Here is a 6000-nt window from a genome sequence, read left to right as displayed (position 1 = left end):
TGTCAGGAAAATAACCTCACACTCAACGTCAACAAAACTAAGGAGATGATTGCGGACTTCAGGAAACAGCAGAGGGAACACCCCCCTATCCACATCGATGGAACAGTAGTGGAGAGGGTAGCAAGTTTTAAGTTCCTCGGCATACACATCACAGACAAACTGAATTGGTCCACTCACACAGACAGCATTGTGAAGAAGGCGCAGCAGCGCCTCTTCAACCTCAGGAGGCTGAAGAAATTCGGCTTGTCACCAAAAGCACTCACAAACTTCTACAGATGCACAATCGAGAGCATCCTGGCGGGCTGTATCACCGCCTGGTACGGCAACTGCTCCGCCCTCAACCGTAAGGCTCTCCAGAGGGTAGTGAGGTCTGCACAACGCATCACCGGGGGCAAACTACCTGCCCTCCAGGACACCTACACCACCCGATGTCACAGGAAGGCCATAAAGATCATCAAGGACATCAACCACCCGAGCCACTGCCTGTTCACCCCGCTATCATCCAGAAGGCGAGGTCAGTACAGGTGCATCAAAGCTGGGACCGAGAGACTGAAAAACAGCTTCTATCTCAAGGCTATCAGACTGTTAAACAGCCACCACTAACATTGAGTGGCTGCTGCCAACACACTGACACTGACTCAACTCCAGCCACTTTAATAATGGGAATTGATGGGAAATGATGTAAATATATCACTAGCCACTTTAAACAATGCTACCTTATATAATGTTACTTACCCTACATTATTCATCTCATATGCATACGTATATACTGTACTCTATATCATCGACTGTATCCTTATGTAATACATGTATCACTAGCCACTTTAACTATGCCACTTTGTTTACATACTCATCTCATATGTATATACTGTACTAGATACCATCTACTGTATCTGCCTATGCTGCTCTGTACCATCACTCATTCATATATCCTTATGTACATATTCTTTATCCCCTCACACTGTGTACAAGACAGTAGTTTTGGAATTGTTAGTTAGATTACTTGTTGGTTATTACTGCATTGTCGGAACTAGAAGCACAAGCATTTCGCTACACTCGCATTAACATCTGCTAACCATGTGTATGTGACAAATAAAATTTGATTTGATTTGATTTGATTTGATTTATTAAGGCTAATGGTAGTGGTGGCTAGTGGTAATGGAGGCTAGTGGTGATGGAGGATAGTGGTGATGGAGGCTACTGGTGATGGAGGCTACTGGTGATGAAGGCTGGTGGTGATGGAGGCTAGTGGTGATGGAGGCTAGTGGTGATGAAGGATAGTGGTGGTGGCTAGTGGTGGTGGAGGCTAGTGGTGATGGAGGCTAGTGGTTATGGGGGCTAGTAGTGATGGAGACTAGTGGTGATGGAGGCTAATGGTGATGAAGTCTAATGGTGATGAAGGCTAGTGGTGATGGAGACTAGTGGTGATGAAGGCAAGTGGTGATGGAGGCTAGTGATGATGGAGGCTATTGGTGGCTCGTGGTGATGAAGGCTAGTGGTGGCTAGTGGTAATGGAGGCTAGTGGTGATGGAGGCTAGTGGTGGTGGAGGCTAGTGGTGATAAAGGCTAGTGGTGATGTAGGCTACTGGTGATGGAGGCTACTGGTGATGAAGGCTGGTGGTGATGGAGGCTAGTGGTGATGGAGGCTAGTGGTGATGAAGGATAGTGGTGGTGGCTAGTGGTGGTGGTGCCTAGTGGTGATGGAGGCTAGTGGTGATGGAGTCTAGTGGTGGTGGAGGCTAGTGGTGATGAAGGCTAGTGGTGATGGAGGTAAGTGGTGATGGAGGCTAGTGGTGATGAAGGCTAGTGGTGGCTAGTGGTGATGAAGGCTAATGGTGATGAAGGCTAGTGGTGAAGGAGGCTAGTGGTGATAGAGGCTAGTGGTGATGGACGCTAGTGGTGATGGAGGCTAGTGGTGATGAAGGATAATGGTGGCTAGTGGTTATGAAGCCTATTGATGGTGGCTTGTGGTGATTGAGACTAGTGGTGATGGAGGCTAGTGGTGATGGAGGCTAGTGGTGATGAAGGCTAGTGGTGATTGAGACTAGTGGTGATGGAGGCTAGTGGTGATGGAGGCTAGTGGTGATGAAGGCTAGTGGTGATGGAGGCAAGTGGTGATGGAGGCTAGTGGTGATGAAGGCTAGTGGTGGCTAGTGGTGATGAAGATTTGTGGTGATGAAGAATAGTGGTGGTGGCTAGTGGTGGTGGTGGCTATCGGTGGTGGTGGCTAGTGGTGATGGAGACTAGTGGTGATGGAGGCTTGTAGTGATGGAGGCTAATGGTGGCTAGAGGTGATGAAGGCTAGTGGTGGCTAGTGGTGATGAAAGAGTGTGGTGATGGAGGCTAGTGGTAATGGAGGCTAGTGTAATGGAGGCTAGTGGTGATGGAGGATAGTGGTGATGGAGGCTAATGGTGATGAAGGCTAATGGTGATGAAGGCTAGTGGTGATGGAGGCTAGTGGTGATGGAGGCTAGTGGTGATGGAGGATAGTTGTGATGGAGGCTAATGGTGATGAAGGCTAATGATGATGAAGGCTAGTGGTGATGGAGGCTAGTGGTGATGAAGGCTAGTGGTGATGAAGGCTAGTGGTGATGGAGGCTAGTGGTGATGGAGGCTAGTGGTGATGGAGGATAGTGGTAATGGAGGCTAATGGTGATGAAGGCTAATGTTGATGAAGGCTAGTGGTGATGGAGACTCGTGGTGATGAAGGCTAGTGGTGATGGAGGTTAGTGATGATGGAGGCTAATGGTGGCTCGTGGTGATGAAGGCTAGTGGTGGCTAGTGGTGATGGAGACTAGTGGTGGTGGTGTCTAGTGGTGGCTAGTGGTGATGAAGGCTAGTGGTGGCTAGTGGTGATGAAGGCTAGTGGTGGCTAGCTGTGATGAAGGCTAGTGGTTTTGGAGGCTAGTGGTGATGAAGGCTAGTGGTGATGGAGGCTAGTGGTGATAAAGGCTAATGGTGATGAAAGCTAGTAGTGATGAAAGCTAGTGGTGATGGAGGCTAGTGGTGATAAAGGCTAGTGGTGATGGAGGCTAGTGGTGATGAAGGCTACTGATGATGAAGGCTAGTGGTGATGGAGGCTAGTGGTGATGGAGGCTAGTGGTGATGGAGGATAGTGGTAATGGAGGCTAATGGTGATGAAGGCTAATGTTGATGAAGGCTAGTGGTGATGGAGACTCGTGGTGATGAAGGCTAGTGGTGATGGAGGCTAGTGATGATGGAGGCTAATGGTGGCTCGTGGTGATGAAGGCTAGTGGTGGCTAGTGGTGATGGAGACTAGTGGTGGTGGTGGCTAGTGGTGGCTAGTGGTGATGAAGGCTAGTGGTTGCTAATTGTGATGAAGGCTAGTGGTGGCTAGTGGTGATGGAGACTATTGGTGATGGAGGCTAGTGGTGATGAAGGCTAGTGGTGATTGAGGCTAGTGGTGATGGAGGCTAATGGTGTTGGAGGCTAGTGGTGATGGAGGCTAGTGGTGATGAAGGCAAATGGTGGCTCGTGGTGATGAAGGCTAGTGGTGGCTAGTGGTGATGGAGGCTAGTGGTGATGGAGACTAGTGGTGATGAAGGCTAATGGTGATGAAGGCTAGTGGTGATGGAGGCTAGTGATGATGGAGGCTAATGGTGGCTCGTGGTGATGAAGGCTAGTGGTGGCTAGTGGTGATGGAGACTAGTGGTGGTGGTGTCTAGTGGTGGCTAGTGGTGATGAAGGCTAGTGGTGGCTAGTGGTGATGAAGGCTAGTGGTGGCTAGCTGTGATGAAGGCTAGTGGTTTTGGAGGCTAGTGGTGATGAAGGCTAGTGGTGATGGAGGCTAGTGGTGATAAAGGCTAATGGTGATGAAAGCTAGTAGTGATGAAAGCTAGTGGTGATGGAGGCTAGTGGTGATAAAGGCTAGTGGTGATGGAGGCTAGTGGTGATGAAGGCTACTGATGATGAAGGCTAGTGGTGATGGAGGCTAGTGATGATGGAGGCTAGTGGTGATGGAGGATAGTGGTAATGGAGGCTAATGGTGATGAAGGCTAATGTTGATGAAGGCTAGTGGTGATGGAGACTCGTGGTGATGAAGGCTAGTGGTGATGGAGGCTAGTGATTATGGAGGCTAATGGTGGCTCGTGGTGATGAAGGCTAGTGGTGGCTAGTGGTGATGGAGACTAGTGGTGGTGGTGGCTAGTGGTGGCTAGTGGTGATGAAGGCTAGTGGTTGCTAGCTGTGATGAAGGCTAGTGGTGGCTAGTGGTGATGGAGACTATTGGTGATGGAGGCTAGTGGTGATGAAGGCTAGTGGTGATTGAGGCTAGTGGTGATGGAGGCTAATGGTGTTGGAGGCTAGTGGTGATGGAGGCTAGTGGTGATGGAGGCAAATGGTGGCTCGTGGTGATGAAGGCTAGTGGTGGCTAGTGGTGATGGAGGCTAGTGGTGATGGAGACTAGTGGTGATGAAGGCTAATGGTGATGAAGGCTAGTGGTGATGGAGGCTAGTGATGATGGAGGCTAATGGTGGCTCGTGGTGATGAAGGCTAGTGGTGGCTAGTGGTGATGAAGGCTAGTGGTGATGGAGACTAGTGGTGATGTTGACGGAGGCTAGTGGTGATGAAGGCTAATGGTGATGAAGGCTAGTGGTGATGGAGGCTAGTGATGATGGAGGCTAATGGTGGCTCGTGGTGATGAAGGCTAGTGGTGGCTAGTGGTGATGAAGGCTAGTGGTGATGGAGACTAGTGGTGATGTTGACGGAGGCTAGTGGTGATGAAGGCTAGTGGAGGTGGTGGCTAGTGGTGATGGAGGCTAGTGGTGATTAAGGTTAGTGGTGATGGAGGCTAGTGGTGATGAAGGCTAGTGGTGGTGGTGGCTAGCGGTGATGAAGGCTTGTGGTGATGGAGGTTAGTGGTGATAAAGGCTTGTGGTGGTGTAGGCAAGTGGTGATGGAGGCTATTGGTGGCTAGTGGTGATGGAGGCTAGTGGTGATGGAGGCTAGTGGTGATGAAGGCTAATGGTGATGAAGGCTAGTGGTGATGGAGGCTCGTGGTGATGAAGGCTAGTGGTGATGGAGGCTAATGGTGGCTCGTGGTGATGAAGGCTAATAGTGGCTAGTGGTGATGAAGGATAGTGGTGATGGAGGCTAGTGGTGATGGTGATGGAGGCTAGTGGTGATGAAGGCTAGTGGAGGTGGTGGCTAGTGGTGATGGAGGCTAGTGGTGATTGAGGCTAGTGGTGATGGAGGCTAGTGGTGATGAAGGCTAGTGGTTGTGGTGGCTAGTGGTGATGAAGGCTTGTGGTGATGGAGGCTAGTGGTGATAAAGGCTTGTGGTGGTGGAGGCAAGTGGTGATGGAGGCTAGTAGTGATGAAGTTAGGTGGTGATGAAGGCTAATGGTGCTGAAAGCTAGTGGTGATGGAGGCTAGTGGTGATAAAGGCTTGTGGTGGTGGAGGCAAGTGGTGATGGAGGCTAGTATTGGCTAGTGGTGATGGAGGCTAGTGGTGATGGAGGCTAGTGGTTATGGAGGATAGGGTTGATGGAGGCTAGTGGTGAAGAAGGCTAATGGTGATGAAGGCTAATGGTGATGAAGGCTCGTGGTGATGAAGGCTAGTGGTGATGGAGGCTAGTGATGATGGAGGCTAATGGTGGCTCGTGGTGATGAAGGCTAATGGTGGCTAGTGGTGATGAAGGATAGTGGTGATGGAGGCTAGTGGTGATGGTGATGGAGGCTAGTGGTGATGAAGGCTAGTGGAGGTGGTGGCTAGTGGTGATGGAGGTAAGTGGTGATTGAGGCTAGTGGTGATGGAGGCTTGTGGTGATGAAGGCTAGTGGTGGTGGTGGCTAGTGGTGATGAAGGCTTGTGGTGATGGAGGCTAGTGGTGATAAAGGCTTGTGGTGGTGGAGGCAAGTGGTGATGGAGGCTAGTAGTGATGAAGGCTAGTGGTGATGAAGGCTAATGGTGCTGAAAGCTAGTGGTGATGGAGGCTAGTGGTGTTGGAGGCTAGTGGTGATGAAGGCTAGTGGTGATGGA

The sequence above is a fragment of the Oncorhynchus clarkii genome, chromosome 10 (assembly GCF_045791955.1).
Source record: "Oncorhynchus clarkii lewisi isolate Uvic-CL-2024 chromosome 10, UVic_Ocla_1.0, whole genome shotgun sequence".
Classification (NCBI taxonomy): domain Eukaryota; kingdom Metazoa; phylum Chordata; class Actinopteri; order Salmoniformes; family Salmonidae; genus Oncorhynchus; species Oncorhynchus clarkii.
The sequence above is the reverse complement of the archived record's forward strand: the minus strand, read 5'-3'. Positions refer to the sequence as shown.